The following is a 24,358-nucleotide window of genomic DNA, read 5'->3' on the forward strand; positions in this document are numbered from 1 at the left end:
TGATGAGTGAACTCAATTTCTTTCTTGGTTTGCAAATCAAGCAAACTAAGGAAGGCACCTTTGTTTCTCAAACAAAGTACACCAAGGACTTATTCAAGAAGTTCAACATGCAAGAAAGCAAAGGCATGAAAACTCCCATGCCTACTAGTGGACATCTTGACCTGACTAAGGATGGTAAACTGGTTGATCAAAAAGTTTATTGCTCTACGATTGGATCATTGTTATATCTATGTGCCTCTTGTCCTGATATTATGCTAAGCATGTGCATGTGTGCACGATATCAAGCGGCCCCCAAAGAATGTCATATTAAGGCTGTGAAAAGGATAGTGGGATACTTAATACATACACCAAATTTTGGCATTTGGTATCCTAAGAGGTCCTCTTTTGATCTTGTTGGCTATTCCAACTCGGACTATGCCGGAGACAAGGTTGATAGAAAGTCCACTTCGGTTACTTGTGAATTTCTTGGTAGATCTCTTGTGTCTTGGTCCTCCAAGAAACAAAACTCAGTATCCTTATCCACCGCCAAAGCGGAATACATTGTCGCTGGTTCATGTTGTGCTCAATTACTTTGGATGACCCAAACTCTTAAAGATTATGGGATATATGTGAAACATGCTCCTTTGCTTTGTGACAATCAAAGTGCCATTAAGATTGCCCATAATCCCGTGCAACATTCCCGGACTAAGCATATTGAAGTGCGTCATCATTTCATTCGAGATCATGTTCCTAAAGGGGATATTGATCTTAAGCATGTTCGTACCGATAAGCAATTGGTGGATTTATTCACCAAACTGCTTGATGAGAAAGTATTCTACCGGTTGAGAGGAGAATTGAACATCACTGATGCTTCAAACTTGGAGTAGGAACTCCACTTGGATACATGCAAGGCATGAATCTATGACTAATCCTTGATATTTCTCTTATGATGATATTCATATGTCTTGGATATACTTGCATCCTTGCATGCTATCTAACCCTTGTAGATACTTGGATGAATCTAAATCTATGAGATTGCAACTCACTCACATTTTGAGCAATTTCTACATCACCAAGTCGCTACAATACGGTGGTTTATGACAAGGAAGCATGAAACCCTTCAACATATCCTTTGACAAATTCTATATATCAAATTTCATTTGGTATCAAGTTTCATGATTGTCATTTTGGATACACAAGTGCTATTACTTGCAAGACTAACTCATGTAGGTAGATGAACTCAAACTACAAGTGGTGCACCCAACTCTTGATGAGCTACATCAACCTTGAGCATCCCACACAAGTTCAACTACATGATCAAGATCAACACCACCACCCAAGGTATGTTATTCCATCTTAGAGAAGCTTTACTCCAAGTCATGGGCCAAAGCAACTCAACAAGATGTGAATACATCAAATGCTTAAACGAAAAATGGTAACCCCATTTTGAGCTTAAATGATGAGTATGACTTATGATCAAGTGTTCTCACTTGACTCCTTAGTCAATATACTCTAACATAGGTGACTTTGTCACCGCCCAATTCTAGGTGAAGTTCTCTAGTGTTTCTCTGAGTTCTTGCATTTGTTCTTCGCATTTGTCCCTTGCATATTTTCCCCTCTTTTATCAAAAAAACTTCATCTAGATTTTCTTTTTGTCTGTTTTGTTCTGCATTCCCTGCATTCAGTTCCTTGCAAATTCTTCAGTTAATTCATTGCAAATCCTTGTGAGATCTTTCTTACCTAGTGAGCTGAGGTGACAAGTGCTTTCTCCGGTCTATTGCTTTCGGTCCAACCGAATCATTTCGGTGCAACCGAAGCACACACCTCGGTGCCACCGATTTCACTTCAGACAAAATGACTTGCCACTTGATCCTGCATTCCCTTTTGCTCCATCTCCACTCAATGATTCTTGTCCTCTACCAGCATCACATTTTATACGCTACTTTGCTCAGTGACTCAAGGACCAAACCTATTTTGACTCACACACCAGAGGATTCCTTCTTGGAAATTGATGTCAAAGGGGGAGAGAGAGTTCACATCAAAGTTTAATCCTTCAAAAAGGGGAGAGAATGCTTCAAACAGGGGGAGAGAAGAATTACATACCCCAGATGCTTGGTGTTCAAGAGGAGAGAAGTCACATGTCTTTAGAGGTAAAAGACATGTTCATGTTGTTTCTGTATTTTTCTTTTCTCTGATTTTCTGTTCCCTATCTTCTCCTAGTATCCCATATAAGATTCAGGGGGAGCAAGACATCTAAGGGGAGAAATTCTTTTAATTTATTGCATATCTTTACCTTTTGGGGACATGTCTATATCTAATAGAGTATCCAGTGCTCACACTCTACATGTCATCCCAATCTTGGTACTCTTGTGATTCCTTTGTTTGCTCTGGCTAGTAGATGTATTTGTGTTATCTAACCTTGTTTACTCAGGTTCATCCCTTTCTAAGCCAACTCAAGACCACAAGGTAAGTAAATGCATCACACTCATGTGCATGAGGATCTCTTGCTGATGTACATACTGTTTGCAAGAAGGACTCATGAGCATGAAGGTACATTTCCTATATTCACATTTTGTTGCTCTGATGCATATAGCCAAGATACATGTAACTCATTGCTTGCTTTGTTATGTTTATGCACTCATATGCTCTTATGTTCCATATTCACATGATTGCATACATATAGGGGTAGCCTATGCATGTTACATGTCCTTACAAAGCTTTACTTGTTATTCTCTATATCTTTATCTAAAGCTTTGATGTATGTTGTCATCAATTACCAAAAAGGGGGAGATTGAAAGCACAAGTGCTCCCTGGGTCATTTTGGCAATTAATGTCAACATATCTTTTGTGAACTAATACTTTCATCTAGTATATTTCAGATAAGTCCAACAGTGGAGTGGCATGGAAAAGAGGATGTGGAACCCCTTCAAGATGATAAGGACAAAGGATTGGCTCAAGCTCAAAGCTCAGGACTCTACATTTTACTTTTAGTGATCCAAGATCACATTGAGTCCATAGAAAGCCAATACTATTAAGAGGGGATGAGGTGTTGCTTAATGGCTTGCTTGCTCAAAGTGCTTAGTGATATGCTCCAAAGCCCTCAACCACTTTCTAACATCCACATACGTCCCAAACCAAAAGTCAAACTCGGCCCCACCGAATCTTTTCATCCGGCGCCACCGAGTTCTCTTGACATAGCCACTGCCAGAAACCCTAATCAATTCGGTCACACTGATGGGATCTCGGTCTCACCAAGATGGGCTTGCAAACTCTCTGTTGCCTATTGCATTAATTTTAGTCTCACCGAAATATGAAATCGATACCGCCGAGTTTGCTTGGCCAACTCTCTATTGTGATTATTACCCAAATCGGTCCCGCCGAGTTTGTGTAATCGATCCAACCGAGATAAGGCTTTACCCTAACCCTAGCACATCGGTCCCACCGAGTTGATCATGCCGGTCCCACCGAAATGGCCTAACGGTCACATATGTACTGGATCGGTCCGACCGAGTTTTCTGATTCGGTCCCACCGAGTTTGGTATAATGTGTGTAACGGTTAGATTTTGTGTGGAGGCTATATACCCCTCCACCCACTCTTCATTCATGGAGAGAGCCATCAGAACATGCCTACACTTCCGACATACATTTTCTGAGAGAGAACCACCTACACTTGTGTTGAGGTCAAGATATTCCATTCCAACCACATAAATCTTGATCTCTAGCCTTCCCAAGTTGCTTTCCACTCAAATCATCTTTCTACCAAATCCAATCCTATGAGAGAGAGTTGAGTGTTGGAGAGACTATCATTTGAAGCACAAGAGCAAGGAGTTCATCATCAACACACCATCTATTACCTCTTGGAGAGTGGTGTCTCCTAGATTGGTTAGGTGTCACTTGGGAGCCTCCGTCAAGATTGTGGAGTTGAACCAAGGAGTTTGTACGGGCAAGGAGATCGCCTACTTCGTGAAGATCTACCCTAGTGAGGCAAGTCCTTCGTGGACGATGGCCATGGTGGGATAGACAAGGTTGCTTCTTCATGGACCCTTCGTGGGTGGAGCCCTCCGTGGACTCACGCAACCGTTACCCTTAGTGGGTTGAAGTCTCCATCAACGTGGATGTACGATAGCACCACCTATCAGAACCACGGATAAAAAGTCTCTGTGTCTCTAATTGTGTTTGCACACTCCAATCCCATCCCTTTACATTCTTACAACTTGCATGATTTACTTTCTGCTACTTATATACTCTTGTCATGCTTGCTTGATATGTATTGCGAATGTTTGAACTTGTGCTGAAACTCCACTTCAACTCAAAGAATTTAAAAACTGCAACTTTTCTTGTTAAGAGTCTATTCGCCCCCCCCCCCCTCTAGACACCTCTTCTCGATCCTTTCAGTCCCTTGTGATGGGTTCGATCTTGCGGTGCTCAATCTCAGTGATAGAAAGAGGCATGACATGCATGTATCGTTGCCATTAAGGATAAAAGGACGGGGTCTATTTCTACATGAATTGATCTTGTCTACATCATGTCATCATTCTTATTGCATTACTCTGTTTCTCCATGAACCTCATACACTAGATGCATGCTGGATAGCGATCGATGTGTGGAGTAATAGTAGTAGATGCAGGCAGGAGTCGGTCTACTAATCTTGGACGTGATGCCTATATACATGATCATTGCCTTGGATATCGTCATTATTATTCACTTTTCTGTCAATTGCCCAACCGTAATATGTTCACCGGCAGTGAAATCTACGGCCCCCGGGTCTATTTCCTATCATATTAAAATCAAAAATACCTTGATGCACTTTTTCTTTATGTATTTTATTTTAAGTTTTTGCTAGATCTATTTATTAAATCTTATACAATTTAATTTATCTCAATACCGAGGAGGGATTAACAACCCCTCTTACGCGTTGGGTTGCAAGTATTTGTTATTTGTGTGAGGGTGATGTTTATATAGTGTTGCTTGGTTCTCCTACTGGATTGATAACCTTAGTTTCATAACTGAGGGAAATACTTACCGTTGCTGTGATGCATCATCCTCTCCTCTTTAGGGAATTACCAACGCAGACACGAGGAATCACGTAGTCTCTTAAAGGTGCTCATAGGGGTGTGCGTGCGTGTGTGCATTTTGAGAGATGAGTGTATGTGTATATGTTAATAAACAAATATAGAAAAGGAGTGGGGGATGGGCATATACCTCCATGACAAGAGCATTTATTATTAGGGTATCCATTGTCTGTCCTAGATTGGGCAATTCCTATTCGGCGCATTCAATGCATGTTTCTTCAATAGTTTTTAGGGGACTTTCTTCAATAGATGTAAATGGGCGCACACACCCCCACCGCGTTGGGCCAGCCCATCTTACACTCTTTTTTTCGTACAATCTTCAAAAAATATGCGCCAACCATGATTCAATCTACGCCTGTAATCTATGTACAACCATTGTAACCAAACTGGACAACTTTCTTGTTGTGCCTAGTTACCTTCTTTATTTTTCTTGAAATAACAAACGTGAACTTGTTTTTTTGGCTGATTTTCTTACTTTTTTCACTTTCTGTTCTTTTCTAAACTTTGCACATTTTTTCAATATTGATGATTTTTTTCAAAATTGATGAACTTTTTAAAAAAAATGTTGATTTTTTTTCAAAATCGATGATTTTTTTCAATTTTGTGAACCTTTTATTTCAAAATCGATGAAAATTTTCAAATCGATGAACTTTTCTAAAATTTACCATTTGTTTTAAATCGATGATTTTTTTCAAATTCATGAACTTTTTTCAAATTCACTATCTTTTTTGAAAAATAAACCATATCCCCGTTTTTCAAATATATGAACTTTGTCTAATACATTTTTTCCAAAAAAAATTACCAATTTTTAGATTCATTATTTTTTTCAAAGTCCAAATGGTCGACGGTTGACGCATCGACCGAACGATGTGATCGAAGGGAGACATGTGACCCTGGCTACACACCCCCACTGCGTTGGGCCAGCCCATCTTACACTTTTTTTCATACAATCTTCAAAAAATATGCGCCAACCATGATTCAATCTACGCCTGTAATCTATGTACAACCATCGTAACCAAACTGGACAACTTTCTTGTTGTGCCTAGTTACCTTCTTTATTTTTCTTGAAATAACAAACGTGAACTTGTTTTTTTGGCTGATTTTCTTACTTTTTTCACTTTCTGTTCTTTTTTAAACTTTGCACATTTTTTCAACATTGATGATTTTTTCAAAATTGATGAAGTTTTTTTTAAAATTTGATGATTTTTTCAAAATCGGTGATTTTTTTCAATTTTGTGATCCTTTTGTTTCAAAATCGATGAACTTTTTCAAATCAATGAACTTTTCTAAAATTTACCATTTGTTTTAAATCGATGATTTTTTTCAAATTCACTATCTTTTTTAAAAAATAAACCATATCCCTGTTTTTTCAAATATATGAACTTTGTCTAATCCATTTTTTCCAAAAAAGATTACCAATTTTTCAGATTCATTATTTTTTTCAAAGTCCAAATGGTCGACGGATGACGCATCGACCGAACGATGTGATCGAAGGGAGACATGTGACCCTAGCTACACACCCCCACCACGTTGGGCCAGCCCATCTTACACTTTTTTTCGTACAATCTTCAAAAAATATGCGCCAACCATGATTCAATCTACGCCTGTAAGCTATGTACAACCATCATAACCAAACTGGACAACTTTCTTGTTGTGCCTAGTTACCTTCTTTATTTTTCTTGAAATAACATACGTGAACTTGTTTTTTTGGCTGATTTTCTTACTTTTTTCACTTTCTGTTCTTTTTTAAACTTTGGACACTTTTTCAACATTGATGATTTTTTTCAAAATTGACGAACTTTTTTTTGAAATTTGATGATTTTTTTCAATTTGTGAACCTTTTGTTTCAAAATCGATGAACTTCTCAAAAATTTACCATTTGTTTTAAATCAATGATTTTTTCAAATTCATGAACTTTTTTCAAATTCACTATTTTTTAAAAAATAAACCATATCCCTGTTTTTTCAAATATATGAACTTGGTCTAAGACGTTTTTTCCAAAAAAAATACCAATTTTCAGATTCATTATTTTTTCAAAGTCCAAATGGTCGACGGTTGACGCATCGACCGAACGATGTGATCGAAGGGAGACATGTGACCCTAGCTACACACCCCCACCGCGCTGGGCCAGCCCATCTTACACTTTTTTTCGTACAATCTTCAAAAAATATGCGCCAACCATGATTCAATCTACGCCTGTAAGCTAGTACAACCATCGTAACCAAACTGGACAACTTTCTTGTTGTGCCTAGTTACCTTCTTTATTTTTCTTGAAATAACAAACATGAACTTGTTTTTTTGGCTGATTTTCTTTCTTTTTTCACTTTCTGTTCTTTTTTAAATTTTGCACATTTTTTCAACATTGATGAACTTTTTTTTAATTTGATTATTGTTTTTTTTCAAAATCGATGTATTTTTTCAATTTTGTGAACCTTTTGTTTCAAAATCGATGAACTTTTCTAAAATTTACCATTTGTTTTAAATCAATGATTTTTTTTCAAATTCACTATCTTTTTTAAAAATAAACCATATCCCTATTTTTTCAAATATATGAACGTTGTCTAATTCGTTTTTTCCAAAAAAATTACCAATTTTCAGATTCATTATTTTTTCAAAGTCCAAATGGTCGACGGTTGACGCATTGACCGAACGACGTGATCGAAGGGAGACATGTGACCCTAGCTACACACCCCCACCGCGTTGGGCCAGCCCATCTTACACATGTAAGCTATGTACAACCATGATTCAACCTACGCCTGTAAGCTATGTACAACCATCGTAACCAAACTGGACAACTTTCTTGTTGTGCCTAGTTACCTTCTTTATTTTTCTTGAAATAACAAACGTGAACTTGTTTTTTTGGCTGATTTTCTTACTTTTTTCACTTTCTGTTCTTTTTAAACTTTGCATATTTTTTCAACATTGAAGATTTTTTTTCAAAATTGAAGAACTTTTTTTTGAAATTTGATGATTTTTTTTCAAAATCGATGATTGTTTTCAATTTTGTGAACCTTTTGTTTCAAAATCGATGAACTTTTTCAAATTGATGAACTTTTCTAAAATTTACCATTTGTTTTAAATTGTTGATTTTTTTCAAATTCATGAACTTTTTTCAAATTCACTATCTTTTTTAAAAAATAAACCATATCCCTGTTTTTTCAAATATATGAACTTTGTCTAATCCATTTTTTCCAAAAACAAATTACCAATTTTCAGATTCATTATTTTTCAAAGTCCAAATGGTCAATGATTGACGCATCGACCGAGCGATGTGATCGAAGGGAGACATGTGACCCTAGCTACAGGTCTAGACACTTTTATTTGGGCCAGCCAAGATGCATGAGCGCCAGAAAGGAATTGCGACATTGTAGTGGCAAGCATCTCACCTCAATAGTGTAAGTGTTTCTCAAAAGAAAAACCTCAATAGTGTGGGGTGGCATGTTTGAATCCTCGGGAGCTCCCTCCTTTACATGCCTTTTCTATATCATGCGTTAAAAAAAGAAGTGGCTTCGCGTTGATGGGCCGACCCAGTAGTGTGCCGAGCCTTTGTGCCGCACTCTGCATCATATAGGCGGTCCCTGAACGAACAAAAAACCCAGAGAAACAAGTTAGTACTACCTCAAATAGAAAAAATCTATATAATCGAAGAAATGAACCCCGCTTTATTATTGGGTATAGATTACACATCGAGAAAGATTTAAAAAACACAAAGGAAAAAAATATTCAAAAGGAGTGGGGCTAGGCATATACCTCTGATGTGTCAGCGGCCCGATCTTTCGATGAGAGTGGGGATAATTATCAATTTGGTGGATTTTGACCTTGACGACCCGGCTATACCGTACCCGACGATACGCCTCGACAATCGCTAAACCAATCTCCGATGGTTATTGACCTTGCCGTAGGCACGATCAACCTGAACAATGAGGTTCGAGTTCCTGCAAGCAACCGAAGAACCGGCAAGAACAAAGGTGAATTGCAACTGAAATTGCGGATAATAAACTGAGCACACGAACTAGATGAAAAAGTTGGGGTTCCACTGTGGATCTGACAAGGCGGTAGTCCTACACGTCTCGTAGATGCGAATTGTAGCGATGGCTAGACAATACAATAAAACCCGAGATCTAAACCTAACAGTAGCTAACTATTTATTAGAGTACGGCCGCCTGCGCGTAGACGAATCCTGGTCGGCTACGACTTGAAAGAAATCAGAATCATGAGCCGGCCCACATGTAGTTTATTTCCTTGTTTAGCTGTTGACGGTGTGGGCTGCACACGGACGTGGCCTTCTCCGGTCCAGGAAGCCTAATACTCCTTCTCCTCCTTTTGCACTTCAGCACGTACGTGGCTAGGTACCTTCTTGCATGTCAATAGTGTTGCTTCTTGTGGAATCAACGTGCGATATTTTTTCATCTTCCATCTGCAGGCGGCTTTTCCTCCTTATCTCTGCAACACCTTCGTTCCTGAGTACAAGTAAATCCAAACATGAGTGTAATATAATATTCTCATTAGTTAAATCATATGTACAAAGGAGCGATAGTACCTGGTCATTTATCTATCTCGCTCGTGCTCTAGTCATAGGTCCAGATGGAATAACTGATGTCGCGGTGGGTGCAACTGTGGCAGAGATGTCCTCATCATCCCCCCCTTCTTGAATCGAAGTCGCCCTCGATGGTACCTCTTCATGCTCTCCCAAATAAGGTTTTAAGTCTGCAACATTAAATGTGGGACTAACCCGAAATTCTGCAGGCAGATCAAGCTTATACGCATTCTCATTAATTTTTTCTATCACCTTAAAAGGTCCATCTGCATGAGGCATTAATTTTGACTTTCGTAAATCAGGGAAACGGTGCGTTCAATATTTTTCTTAGTCATCTCATGCATTTTTAATACTAATTCAGCACGTTCTTTAGCATCAAGGTTTACCTTCTCCGAAGATGGAATAGGTAATAAATCAATTGGTGCACGAGGTATAAATCCATAAACAATCTGAAAAGGGCATAATTTTGTGGTGGAATGAACGGAACGATTATAAGCAAACTCTACATGTGGTAGACATTCTTCCCACATTTTTAAGTTCTTCTTCAAAACAGCCCTAAGCATAGTAGACAATGTACGATTAACCACTTCAGTTTGACCATCAGTTTGAGGATGACATGTAGTACTAAATAAAAGCTTAGTCCCCAATTTTGTCCACAACACCCTCCAAAAGTGGCTAAGGAATTTTGTGTCACGATCAGAAACAATTGTATGTGGCACACCATGTAAACGAACTACTTCGCGAAAGAACAAATCAGCAATGTGAGTAGCATCGTCACTTTTATGACAAGGTATAAAATGTGCCATCTTAGAGAATCTATCGACAACAACAAATATACTATCTCTCCCCCGTCGTGTTCTAGGCAGTCCTAATACAAAGTCCATAGATATATCTTCCCAAGGAGTGCTAGGAACAGGAAGAGGCATATATAGACCATGTGGGTTCAATCGTGACTTAGCTTTTTGGCATGTCGTGCAGCGTGCAACATATCTCTCCACATCCCTTCTCATTTTTGGCCAGAAGAAATGACTAGCAAGGATGTCTTCTGTCTTCTTGACGCCAAAATGTCCCATAAGTCCTCCTCCATGCGCCTCCTGTAACAACAAAAGACGAATAGAGCTATTTGCGATGCATAGCTTGTTAGCGCGAAAAACAAATCCGTCATTAATGACGAACTTGTTCCAAGTTCTACCCTCTCTGCAATTGAGCAATATATCTTTAAAATCGACATCATTAGCGTATTGCTCTTTTATAGTTTCAAGTCCAAAAATTTTGAAGTCAAGTTGTGATAACATGGTATAGCGTCTAGACAATGCATCGGCAATAACATTCTCCTTCCCTTTCTTGTGCTTAATAACATAAGGAAAAGATTCAATAAATTCAACCCATTTTGCATGTCTACGGTTCAGTTTGCTTTGACTTCTAATATGCTTGAGTGATTCATGATCAGAATGTATAACAAACTCCTTAGGCCATAAATAATGTTGACATGTCTCCAAAGTCCGAACTAGTGCATAAAGTTCTTTATCATATGTTGAATAATTCAGACTAGGCCCACTGAGTTTTTCACTAAAGTATGCTACTGGTTTGCCTTCTTGCAATAGAACACCACCTAAACCAATGCCGCTAGCATCACATTCTAATTCAAACATCTTATTGAAATCAGGTAATTGCAGCAAAGGGGTGTGTGTAAGCTTATCTTTAAGAATAGTGAAGGCTTCCTCTTGTGCGTCGCTCCAAACAAATGGCACATTTTTCTTTGTGAGTTCATTGAGCGGTGCTGCGATGGTGCTAAAATCCTTCACGAACCGCCGGTAGAACCCAGCAAGTCCGAGAAAACTTCGTACATGTGTGACCGAGTTAGGGGTCGGCCAACTCTGGATCGCTTCAACCTTGGCTTTATCAACTTCAATTCCCTGCGCTGTCACAACATAGCCAAGAAAAGCGACTCGATCCGTGCAAAAAGTGCACTTCTCAATATTACCAAATAAACGTGCAGCACGCAGAGCAGAAAAAACAGCACGCAAATGGTCTAAGTGTTCCTCTAGTGACTTGCTATAAATCAAAATATCATCGAAATATACTACCACAAATCGTCCAATAAAAGCTCGCAAAACTTCATTCATTAGTCTCATGAAAGTACTAGGTGCATTAGTCAATCCAAAAGGCATAACTAACCACTCATATAAACCAAATTTAGTTTTGAAAGCAGTTTTCCATTCATCACCTAGTTTCATACGAATTTGATGGTAGCCACTACGCAAGTCCACTTTAGAAAACACAACTGAGCCACTGAGTTCATCAAGCATGTCATCTAATCTAGGAATAGGATGACGATATCGAATTGTAATATTATTGATGGCTCTACAATCAACACACATACGCGAAATACCGTCTTTTTTAGGAACAAGTAAAATTGGTACAACACATGGACTAAGGGATTCACGAATGTAACCTTTTTCAAGTAGTTCATGAACTTGTCGCTGAATCTCCTTAGTCTCCTCTGGATTAGTCCGGTACGGCGCACGGTTGGGTAATGAGGCGCCAGGGATCAAGTCAATTTGATGTTCAATTCCTCTCATAGGTGGCAGCCCCGGTGGTACTTCCTTTGGAAAAACATCATGATACTCCTGCAAAAGGTTAGCGACAACAGGAGGCAAAGAAGAAGGCATATCCTCAAATGAAAACAAAACTTCTTTGTAAATAAGAGCATAACATTCATCAGTATGAGCATCTAACTCAAAAATTTCAGCACGTGTAGCTAAGAAAGATACACCTTTCAATTTAATTTCTTTAGATGTGCTAGGATCAGATTTGTGCAGCTTATTAAATTGTTCTAACTCATCAACAACTTTCTGATTTTCAGATTGAGTACGCTCAATATTTGTGTTTCTACTAGCCCTAGTAAGATCATCTTTTAAAATTTGCTCAGGAGACATAGGGTGTAGAATGATTTTCTTTCCTTTATGTGTGAGAGTGTACTAATTAGTTCTACCATCATGTAAACATTGTTTATCATATTGCCATGGCCTTCCTAGTAACATAGAACAAGCTTGCATAGGCACAATATCGCAATCAATAGTGTCATGGTAGGAACCTAAAGAAAAAGGAACTCTCACCATGCGTGTTACTTTTACCTTTCCACCATCATTAAACCATTGAATGTAGTATGGTTGTGGATGTTGTCGCGAAGGTAGGGAGAGCTTCTCCACCATGTCAATGCTTGCTAAACTGTTACAACTCCCTCCATCAATGATTATGCGAAAGGAACGCTCCTTGACGACTCCTTTGATGTGGAAGAGGTTGTGACGTTGATCCTTCTTTTCTTTGACAATCTGAGCACTAAGTACACGATGTGATATAAGACTCATGTACTTATCGGCGTCGTCAGCGGTCACATGTTCTTCCTCTTGCTCCGGTCTTGTGTCATCGTCTTCATGTGTAGCAAGCAAGGCATAGGTGTCTTCATCAAAATCACTAGCAGAGTCGTACACGCCATCTTCACGAATGATCAATACACGCTTATTAGGACACTCCTTCATGACATGGCCAAATCCCTTGCAAGTGTGGCATTGGATATCCTTTGTTCTTTTGGAGGAAGCGGACGATGACGATGAACTTTTTGTTGGAATTTGTGTAGTACTTTTCAGTGGTGCCGAAGTGTGTGATGCTGAAGTTGATGAAGAAGGCCCCAGTCGAGAGGTTGCAGGTGCTGTTGTAGAGGTGCGAGTGGACGGGGCAGCAGGAGTGCGCGATGCCCATGTGGAAGTACGACCTGCAGAAAAATTAGGACGCAGTCTGGAACGACCCTGCACTTCATGTTCAGCATGTATAGCAAGATGGAATAAACGGGTCATTGAATGATAATCTTTATAAGCAAGTATGTCATAACTTTCTCTATTCAATCCACCCAAGAACCTAGCCATAGCGGCTTCCTCAGTCTCAACTAAACCACAACGTAACATGCCCATTTGCAATTCTTGATAATAGTCTTCCACAGATTTAGATCCTTGGTTCAAGCGTTGTAGTTTATTTAGCAAGTCATGTTCATAATATCCAGGAACAAAACGGTGACACATTACTAATTTCAAAGCTTCCCAAGTGGCAGGAATATTATTAGGATGTTTACGACAATGTGCTCTCCACCAAATAGAAGCAAAATCACTAAACTCACTAGTTGCAGCCCTAACTCTTTTATCATCAGGAAAATCATGGCAAGCAAATTTTTGATCAACTAGTAATTCCCAGTCAAGATAAACATCTGGATCATATTTCCCATCAAAAGGAGGCATGAAAAATTTAATTCTACCCAAAGAATCGTCATGGCCACGTACCTGAGGACGCTGGTGTCGTCCCATACCTTGTTGATTATTGCGTAGTCGACGATGATCACGATCATTGTTATCATTAACTGCATCAGGATCCTCAGAATCACCATCATAGTTGTCATCTTGGATGTCGTCGGCTATCGAGTTGGCGTTGCGAGGACGGGGCTGGTCGACGGCATCGGTGTATGAAAGAGGGTGCCTCGGGTCTCCTGGGAGGACCCGACGAGCTCGTTGCAGACCTGTGTTGGTGGCTGGAAGATGCGGAGCGGAAGTGGAGGCGGCACCTAGACGGGCATCCTGGGCATCAAGACGTTTCATAATAGATGCAAGTGTTTGGGTGAACGTCTCATTGCTATCCTCGATCGACTTGAGACGCTTATCAAGTGCGCCCTCGAACGATGTGAACCGCTCGGTGTATGCATGCACATCCTCCTCAAGGCGTGCCACCGTGGCTTTCATGTTGTCTTCGTCACCTGCCATGGTTAGGACGGAACAAGAACAAAATCACAAGTATATTGCTCCTACAGTAACTATAGTGAGGCGGTGGAAAATGTCTCTCAACTCTCGAGCAATTACCAAGCTCTTACCAGTTCTTACCGTGCTGCAGTGATTGTCGGCCGTTGGCGATGTCAAAAGTGATCAAAAGATTGATATAGCGATTACCAAGGGACCGAACAAGATACGATATAGGAAGTGGAGCTTGGTGAAGGTTTCCTCAACTCACAATATGTGGCACAATTAAGCAAAAAGTAATGCAAGCTGAATAATTGCTCAAACTCCTAACTAGTGCTGGCGGTCGACTAGTAAGAGAGAAAACAATCTAAGCCTAGATACTGAGTCACGTGAGTGGGAACCGAAGAAAAATTTGAGACAACTCTAATTAGCTAGATATAAGTGAGGTGTAAACGTAGCGTATGGCGACCAAGAGCGACAAAAGAAAATGTCCAACAAGTATCACGTGTATAGCAGAGGAACAATTCTGAACGTCAAAAGAGATTGCACCAAAAGTGCTAGCCGGCCTGAAAGTTGCAACCTTTTTTTTTCTTTTTTTTTGTCTTTTTTGTCTTTTCTTTTTTTTCTTTTGCTTCACTTTTTTTTCTTTTTCTTTTTCAAGCCGGTTACTAGCAGAAATTACGTACACCAAGATGAGGCTAAGAGAAATTAAAGGACGCGTCTAGTGGGCGGCCGACCGCCCTGGGATCGCTAGCCAGCGGCCACCCGAAAAAGGAAACCACCTGGTCCCCCCTCGAGCGAAAAGAGGAAACAGTCTCCCACTCGCCCACTCGCCCACGTGGTCCCTGCCCGTCGGAGCGAAAAAGGCAACTGCCCCGCCCACCAGCTGGCCGCGGGATCACGTGCACCCCCTCGCCAAACCATGCCCCGCGGGATCACGTGCACCCTCCTCGCCAAACTGCGCCCTGACTATCTTCTTCTTCCTCACGAAAGAAGGAGGATCTGCCCAGGTTGCAGAATCCACGCCATCTCTCGCCCCCACGCCTCAGCCCCACCGATGCTGCCTTCTTCTTCTTCTGCATGCCAGAAACAGATGCAAACGCAATCGCCCCCAGCCCTTCTTCCTCCTCCTACACAGCCGCCATGGGAGCCCCAAAGTAGAAGGAGCTGCTTCAAGATCTAAAGGGCAGGGTGGTCAGAGCCATACCAGGCAGTAAGATCGAGCAGGTAAGCCCCCTCTGCACCTCTTCACTTCCCCCTTCTCCATGGATCCATGGAGAATCTGCTTCAAAAAAGAGGTGAATCTGGCACATCACACCAGATGTTAAACATGTTGGATGTGTTAAACATGCCAAAAACTACCACCTGGATGTGTTAAAACAAGCCAACTAAAAACGAGTTATCTGGCCAATTAAAACATGATTAAAGCCAACTTCTAGTTATTATTTGCAAAATGAACAAAAAATTGACTGCCCAATGCTTTGTTGAACATGTGCAACGAAAAATTCATAAATGTGCAACTAAACATGCATCCCAGCCAACTGAACATGTATCCTGGCCAACTAAACATGTATCCTGCCAACTAAACATATATCTGGCAATACATGTTTCTGAGTGAACACTTTGGAAAAAATGTAGTATATGTGAAAATAAAAAACATGTTTTCTGGCCAACTAAACATGCATGTTGGCCAAAAACTGATGACCAGCTAAGACATCTATTCTAGGCAACTAAGACATCTATTCTAGCCAACTGAATGCATTAACTGTCCAACTGAACATGCATGTTGGCCACAAAACTGAAAAAATGCAACCTGGCCAGCTGAGAACATCTATTCTAGCCAACTAAAAGCATTGAATGTCCAACTGAATATGTATGCTGGCCAAGTGGAAATCCTGGAAATTGAGACGTCTATTCTAGCGAAAACCAGAAATCTGTAGTGCAACAGGAAAAACATAGGAACTTTTGTCCATGGCTAATGAAGCCACAAACCATATTAACATATTCACACACAAATCTTGTCCCACGCATATATTCTGGTCCCACACCTATTGCAAACCATATTAATATGTTCAAATATACCAGATCTAGAAACATAAACGGCGATGAAAAACATATAACTATAATCTGTCCTCCAATTCTTCTTTCTTCTTTCTTCTTTCACCTGGATTTTCCTTCTCAAATGTAGCATCCAATTATGTGCAGAAAAATCTAAAAAAAGCTCCTTGCGAAACGGAAACCTACAGATCATTGCAACAAAACAAAAAGGGAAAAGGTAAGAAAAACTCTGTAGCAAAAAGAAGTCATGCTCTTGCCAGTTATTTACTGCAAACTGTGCAACTAACATAACAACTCTGTGCAAACAAAAAAATTCATAACTGTTATAATAAAAGATTATGCTATGGTCATGTTGCTTTTAGGTTGTTTTGAAACACAGTTTTTCTGTGGTTACCAACTGATGACATCAATTTCTTCTTTTTTTATATGTGCAGGGAGTGTGTGGCAGCATCCAAAAACAAGGGAAAAAATGCTTGATCTCAATGAGTTGCCTCCAGATCTCAATGAGCTTCCTCATGATATGGATCAGCAGCAACCCAGCATACAACAAGGAAACTGCACAGAAAATGGTCGATCTGTTTACTACACACAGGCAAGTCGTGATGGTAACCCTACGGGCCATGACAATGTGGCAGGCCAGTCATCAGCCCGTGGTGCCCCTGTAGTGGTGTCTTTGCAGTCAGAGAGCCATACTCTTGATGACACAGGAACTGAGGCAAATGTTCCTGGTCCAACCAGGACTGAGCTAGAAGCTGGGGCTTTTGACAGAGTTGTGCAAGTAGAAGAAGGAGAGGATGAGGCTGGTTCTCAACCTATGGAACCCTATGTTGGCATGAGGTTTGACAGCCTTCAAATTGCTAAGGATCACTACAACAGTTACGCACTACGGATGGGTTTCTCTATCAAGATGAACACCTCTAGACGGACACCCCGCACCAATGAATTGATAAAACAATAGTTTTGCTGCAACAAGTTCAAGAAGCCCAAAGCTGATGATGGAGGAGCTGAGGCTCCTCCTTACCTGGACCCTATTCCAGATCCAACATCTGTTAACAGTGATGAGGAGATGGAAGAAGAACCTCCAATATTTGCTGAAGAGGATGCTGGTACTAGTAAGAAGAAGAAGAAGCGCAAACGTGAGACAATAAAGCAGACTGAATGCAAGGCGAAAATGTTGGTGAAGCTGATAGATGGGCGATGGGAGGTGACGCACTTTGTTCGTGACCACAATCATCCGCTCGTGAACAAACCTTCATTGTCCAAATACTTGAGATCCCACCAAGGCATCTCACCTGATGAAAAGGAGTTTCTGCGCATCTTGTATAACTGCAACTTGACTACAGGTGTGGTGTTTTTCTATATCCCTTGAAGAATTAAGTTTCCCTCTAGGCAGTCCAGTGTGCAACTGTTATGGTACTACTGTGCAACTGAAATGGCTTAACTATGCAACTGATGTCCAACTTCCCATGCTTTTTATATATCACTTTGGGTGCTTCTTGTGCAACTAGATTGTCTTTACTGTGCAAATACACAATGTCCTGTATGCAAAAACTGCAAAGTGTTTTTAAAAAGGTGCAACTAGGTGTCCATTTCCTGTGATTATCTTCTGTGCCAACACGTGTCCTATTACTGTGCAGCTGGATGTGCACATTTGCGCACCTAAAAAAACGATATACTGTTTGTTTTTGTATTATGCAGGACGAATGATGCATGTAATGGCAGAGTTCTATGGATCTGAGATGATGGTGCCGTTCGGACCAAAGGCAATAACAAATCTTTGTACAAGTTTTCGTAGAGATGACACAAAGGAGGGTGATCTGATTGAGACAATTGCGCACTTCAAGGATATACAAAAAACCGATCCAGACTTCTTCTATAAGGTGAAATATGATGAAGAGGACAGAGTTGTCAACATATTTTGGGTGGACGGCTTAGCTCGAAAAGCTTATGCGGAGGCGTACCACGATTGCATATCGTTTGACACCACCTACATGACCAACTTGTACAATATGCCGTTCGCGCCCTTCATAGGAATAAACCGACATGGCCAATCTTTCATGCTGGATTGCGCGTTTGTGAGGCAGGAGTTGGCATCGAGCTTTGATTGGGTCTTTGGAGCATTCCTAGAGGCTATGGATGGCAAACCTCCTGACAACTTCATCACCGATCAGGATGGTGCGATGAGGTAGTCAATACAAAGCATCTTTCCAACCACCGTGCACCGTTGTTGTCGATGGCACATCATAAAAAAGGCTCAGGAAAAGGTTGGTTGGTTGCTATGCCGGAATCTAGGACTCTCTGATGATTTCAACAAGTGTGTTGACTTCAGCTTCACTATAGACGAGTTTGAGCAGAATTGGGCTGGGTTAATGATGAAGTATGAGGCTATGGCACACACGCACTTTGAGAAGTTGTACGAATACAGGTCAACTTGGGTGCCGTGCTACTTCAAACACAGGTTCTTTCCCTTCCTCCAGTCTACACAGTGTAGTGAGGGGTTCAACGCCGTCCTCAAAAGATATGTGAACCCACACAACTCAATGTTGAACTTCGTCAAGCAATATGAAAAAATACAGAACCACATCCTTGCCAAGGAAGGCTGCAATGATTACAGGACACAACACCTTGAGATTGAGTTGTGGTCCGACTTCCCAATAGAGAAGCAAGCTTACAAAACCTATACTAGAGACCTTTACTGCAAGTTTAGAGAAGAGTTTGAGCTGATTGGACGTTATAATGCATTCCAAGTTGGTGCTGATGTGTTTGAGCTCAGACCGAACCAGGAATTCGTTGTGAAATATGGTTCTCGAAACTACTTGGTGCAGGAAAGGGTGGAGGAGCGTTCCTATTTGTGTGAGTGTTGTAAAATGGACAAGGACGGCATCCTCTGTTGCCACATCCTCAAGGTGTTCATCCATGTTGGCGTTGATGTCATACCGGAAAGGTACCTGCTAAGACGGTGGACACCTACTGCTGTACCTAGTGCGCCAGGGACTGGTTATGAGAAACCGGATGAAATGCCTCCTCAATCAAAGAAGCAGATAAGGGAGAGGAACATGATATACGATTTTCGGAAACTAGCAAAGTTTGCGAGTGGTTCTGATCCAGCACAAGCTATTGTATACAAGCATATGCGTGCAGCACGTACCGAGATCGGCCACCTGAACAAGTCCAAGAAAAGGAAAAAACCGACTGCTGCAACGGGGCCATCAGATGATGGCAACCCTCGAGGACCTCCTCCACCTCTAGGCAGCAATCAGGGGGCTCATCATCCAGGTAATTACCTGCCCCAACTCCTGATCTAACTAGGTGTGTAACTTCAGTTGCACACATCATTGTGCCCAGTTGCACACACCATGGTAGCCACTTGGACAAGAACATACTGCCTAGTTGCGCACGCTGTGTTAGTTCACGCATCAAAGATAACACAGCTAACTTATTTTTTCCAGTTATGCATATATGTGATGTCAACCCTCAAGGACCTCCTCCCCCTCCTAGCTGTACACGGCATCCTCCGCCACCTCCTCCCCCGCATGCTCCTCCCAATGGCCCTACAGGCAGCACTCAGGGGGCTCGTCGTCTAGGTAATTACCTTCCCCCAACTCCCCATCAAACTAGGTCTGTAACTCCAATTGCACACATCATGGTGCTCAGTTGCACCGAACAGGCTACCTAGTTGCGCATGCTGTGTTAGTTCGAGCATAAAAAAGATAAACACAACTGACTTGTTTGTCCTGTTCTGCCTATAGGTGATGCCAACCCTCAAAGACCTCCTCCCCCGCCAGGCCCAACTAGCAGTGCCCTTTGTGCTACTCCCAATGGACCTACAGGCAGGACTCAGGGGGCTCATAACCCAGGTTAGTACCTTCACCGACTCCAAAACAAAAACTAGGGTGAGTGACTTTAGTTGCACATATCATAGTGCCCAGTTGAACAGAAACATGCTGCCTAGTTGCATGCGCTGTGTTAGTTTGAGGATCAAGCTAAAAATCTAACTTGTTTTTCATGTTCTGCCCATAGGCGACTACAATCCAAGTACCATGACAGGCCGTGCTACTGCAGGTTTTTTTTCAACTTAACTTACACACAACAACCAGTTAGTTGCACAAAAATGTACTGTGTGGTTGCACAGAACATCAGTGCTGGTTGCACAATAACAAAAATACTAAACTTTTTATATGATTATTACACAGGTGATCGTGACGGTCCTACTGCCCCGTTGGAGGCTGCATCCCTTGCACAAGCTTCTGATGATTTTGTGCCCAGGGATCCTCCAAGGTCTACTACAAAGGGTAGGGCAAAGAGTCGACGGTACAAATCGGTGCTGGAGCTACACCCAAAGAAGAAAAACAAATGCAGCCAGTGCCAATCTATAGAGCACACTGCTGGTGTGTGTCCACAGAGGCTCCTATGATTCTGTTTCCTCATTTGTAACTTTGGAACAAAAAAGGAAAAATAATGATGTCTTTTTTAGCAATGTTGGGACCAAGTGGACACATTCAGCATCTATGATTCCTCTTTATCTAATTTATGCTGCTTGAATTAGTTCATGCACTGTGTAAAGAAAAGTTGCTATTTGTGTCTTTGTTGGCAACTGGTTAAATATTTAGTTATTGAACAATTGTATATCCAGTGCTCCTAATGTATTAACAAAAGTGATGATATTGAGTTGCAAACGCAATTACTAGTAGTGTGCAACTACAAAATCTACTTAATAAAATTGTTCAAACCAGAAACTTCCTCCATGGAGCAGAAAAAAATAGTACTGACCTACTCCTTGTCATATCTCAGCAACTTCCTCCATGGGGCGGTGTTATGCACGCTGGTGACCCAATCATACGTCAGCTTCTTCCTGATGTTGAGTACTTCCTTGGGGTCGTAGTTGGGCAGTTGGCTACCATTCCACTCGGTGGCGTTAAGCAGTGCGAACAACCCACACTCATTACTGCAAAAAATGGGCAAAAAAAATTGTCACATAAAATTAAAACCAAATAAAGGTAATGCACTCTGTGCAACTACTTATGTCCTACTGTGCAACTGCTTGTGTTCTACCGCAACTCATTATGTGCCACTTTGCAACTACTTACGCGTCACTCTGCAACTAGCTAGATAATCCATTAGAAACTCATAAAATGATAAAACAGATTGAAGACTAGTACTGTGTCTTAAAAATACTAAAGATTGCACATGTAGAAAAATTTAAAGACTACAAAATGATTGTATTTGATTGAGAAGGAATGAAATGCTTATTGTCTTACTTGCCAAGATGCTTTGGTACGTCAATGTCAATAATCTGGAAGTGCTCGATGCTGAACTTTGGGTAATGCTTCCTCCATAGCTGGCGTACTACCCCCGCAATGGTAGAGGCGTTGTTCATCAGCTCGATATTGTCCAGCGTCCTGCTTGAATCAAGAACTTCGAAGCGTCCGTCCCTCAAGTTGACACTGAAGACCCAATAATGCCTCCCTCCGTCCTTATCGGTTACATCTGCGCACTCGAGCACTGGCAGCATGACCTGCAAGCGTGAACGATTTCAGACACAAATACAAGATGTAGCTAAGAAAAACAGTAAAAAGACTTTGTCAAGTTAAAAACGGGTTGCAACAAGTATCTGCCAACTAACAGATGTGTCATGTGCAACTGGACATGCTGTGGGTGCCAACTAAAAAAAGATTGATGATGTGGGCACAACACTCACCAAGTCTTTCTTGTCGAGACGGTTCTTGTAATCAAACTTCTTGTTCATCTCATCCACATTGTGGATCCCTTGCTGTAATTTTATCTGCAGAGATTATAAAACATGGCTCAAAACTCCTTAGTAGGTGAAAGGCCTCCCTCAAATGGTCAACGAAAAGTGCTACAGAACAAAGATGAGGGTAAAAAGAAGGTTTTGGAAAAACTTACAGAAAACCTCAGTGGCATAACAACCTTGTTTGACCCTTCTGGTAAGTTATCCATGATGTGTAAGATTCCAGTCTCAATAACAATTTTTGACAACCATTGAACCGGCTTCATCGAATCAACTAACTCCTTTAAAGAAATGTAGAAAGCACCATACCTAATTATCTCAGGGCTGATTTTTTTTGAAAGCAATAAAAAGACAAGTTAGCTCGAAGGGTCACAGCAGCAAAAAAAATGTGCATGAAAATGAAAAAAGAACAGTGAGCAACTAAAAGCCCTGTTCTGTGCAACATACTATGCTTTCTGTGCAACTAAGTGGCTGGTGCTATGCAACTGAAAAAGATATGTATGTAGGCTGTGGGGAGTTAGTTTACCTGGTAGCTCCATCATTTGCTCCTTTATGATGCCTGACCCAATACAAGAGGGCAGCGTAAAGCTTGTTCACTACCTCATTGGTGCTGAAAGTCTTGTTCTTGTTGTAGTCGATGAATGGAGACCTTTGAGATGTTGCGGGCCTTCTTACCCTCCTCTGTCTTCGTGCAAGAGGTGGCCCCGAAGAACTGCTCGTGCCAAGTTCTGGTTCTGTGCATATCGGGGTGTGGCAATTCTCTGGTGAACCAACATCTAGTTCTTGAGCTATTGCCTTGCCAACATTAGCAGCATCACATCCTTCATTCACAGCTGCTGGGTCTAACTCACACTCATCGATGCTAATCACACCGGCTTCCGCTGTATCTACTGCTGGAGCAGGTGCTGGAGCATCACCATCTATGCCGAGGTCAAAAGATGGTGCATCGCAGAACCCGTCACCATGATAAAAGTTTGATCTTCGTAAGGGTTCAAGGACCAGGGCATCTCCTTGCGGCACAAACATGGGTGCATCATTCACTGACTTGGTTCGCAATAGTGTTGTAGTTGGCGGCCTTGGAGGCTTGCACCTACTTATAATGTCGAACACCTTCTCTTGTGTTAATGGTTGCTGAAAGACAACTCTTGGGGACGGCACTTTGATAGTTGGATCACCTCCTTTTGTGTTTGGCATTGAAGCATCTCTATCAGTAGGCACCTTGGGACTTGCAGTTGCAGTGGTGCCTTCCTGACCAGCTGTGGTGGTTTTGACTGTGACCATACTGCTAACTGACACATCAGTTGGCACACTGGTATCTGTAGTTGGCATCTTTCCAGTCTGAGTTGGCAGCAACCTGGCAGAACTTGGCACCCCTGCATCAATGGCTGCGGCTCGCAGCTCTCTCTCGTCTCTGAACCCCAAAATTTTTGTGGCCTGTTCCCCCTTTGCGCCCCTGGCAAACTTGACAATCTTCTGCTTAGATGGTTTTGGTGGGACTGTTGAAAGGGGAGTCTTCCCCTTGATCTGTTGAACTTCTCTGACATTGGTTGGCTCTCTGCTCACTACTGTTGGCATATCAGTTTGAAGCACAGCTTCCTTGACCATATTTACTTCAGCATCTTCACTCACCATCTTCTCCTTGGTTTGAGGCAACTGCAGATTCTTCTTCATTGAAACCGCTTTACACTTCTGGACCACGTGAGGGTTTGCCGTGGATGCTGCCTTGCTCTTGTTGGAGCTTAGGTCTGGGAGCTGCTTTAAATATTCCTTGTATTTTTCCTTTGAATGAACCCAGTCAAGACCCTTTCCTGCTTCCTTCATGTCAATTTGATTCTTTTCAGCATCAGTTGATAAGAATAGGCTCTTGTCAATGGCAAAGTTGATCTTCTCACACATATCTTTGTCGCTGAAATCTGGCACGGGAAAGGTGGTTGGCAAAGCTGGCTTCAAGTTGCAGAGCTTGAACATATCAATGCTTCCCTGAGACTCTGCTTCGTCATTTTTCTTTGACTTTGGCAAATCCTTGTCTTTCCAGCAAGTCTTGTCAATCAACAACTGTAGTGTGCTCCTGCTACTCAATGAATTGCTGCTGCTCGCAGGGGTGGCGTGAGTGCTAGTCCTCCTGGATGTGTTGCCACCTGTACCACCAGAACCAGGAGCGTTGTCATCATCATCGTCATCG

General features: G+C 41.5%; 1 pseudogene; it reads left to right on the top strand.

Annotated features, from left to right (window-relative positions):
• Window positions 1–15,469: 15,469 nt before the first annotated feature.
• Window positions 15,470–20,841, top strand: LOC123185972 (uncharacterized; annotated as a pseudogene).
• Window positions 20,842–24,358: the final 3,517 nt, after the last annotated feature.

This window comes from Triticum aestivum, chromosome 2A, assembly GCF_018294505.1.
Source record: "Triticum aestivum cultivar Chinese Spring chromosome 2A, IWGSC CS RefSeq v2.1, whole genome shotgun sequence".
Taxonomy (NCBI): domain Eukaryota; kingdom Viridiplantae; phylum Streptophyta; class Magnoliopsida; order Poales; family Poaceae; genus Triticum; species Triticum aestivum.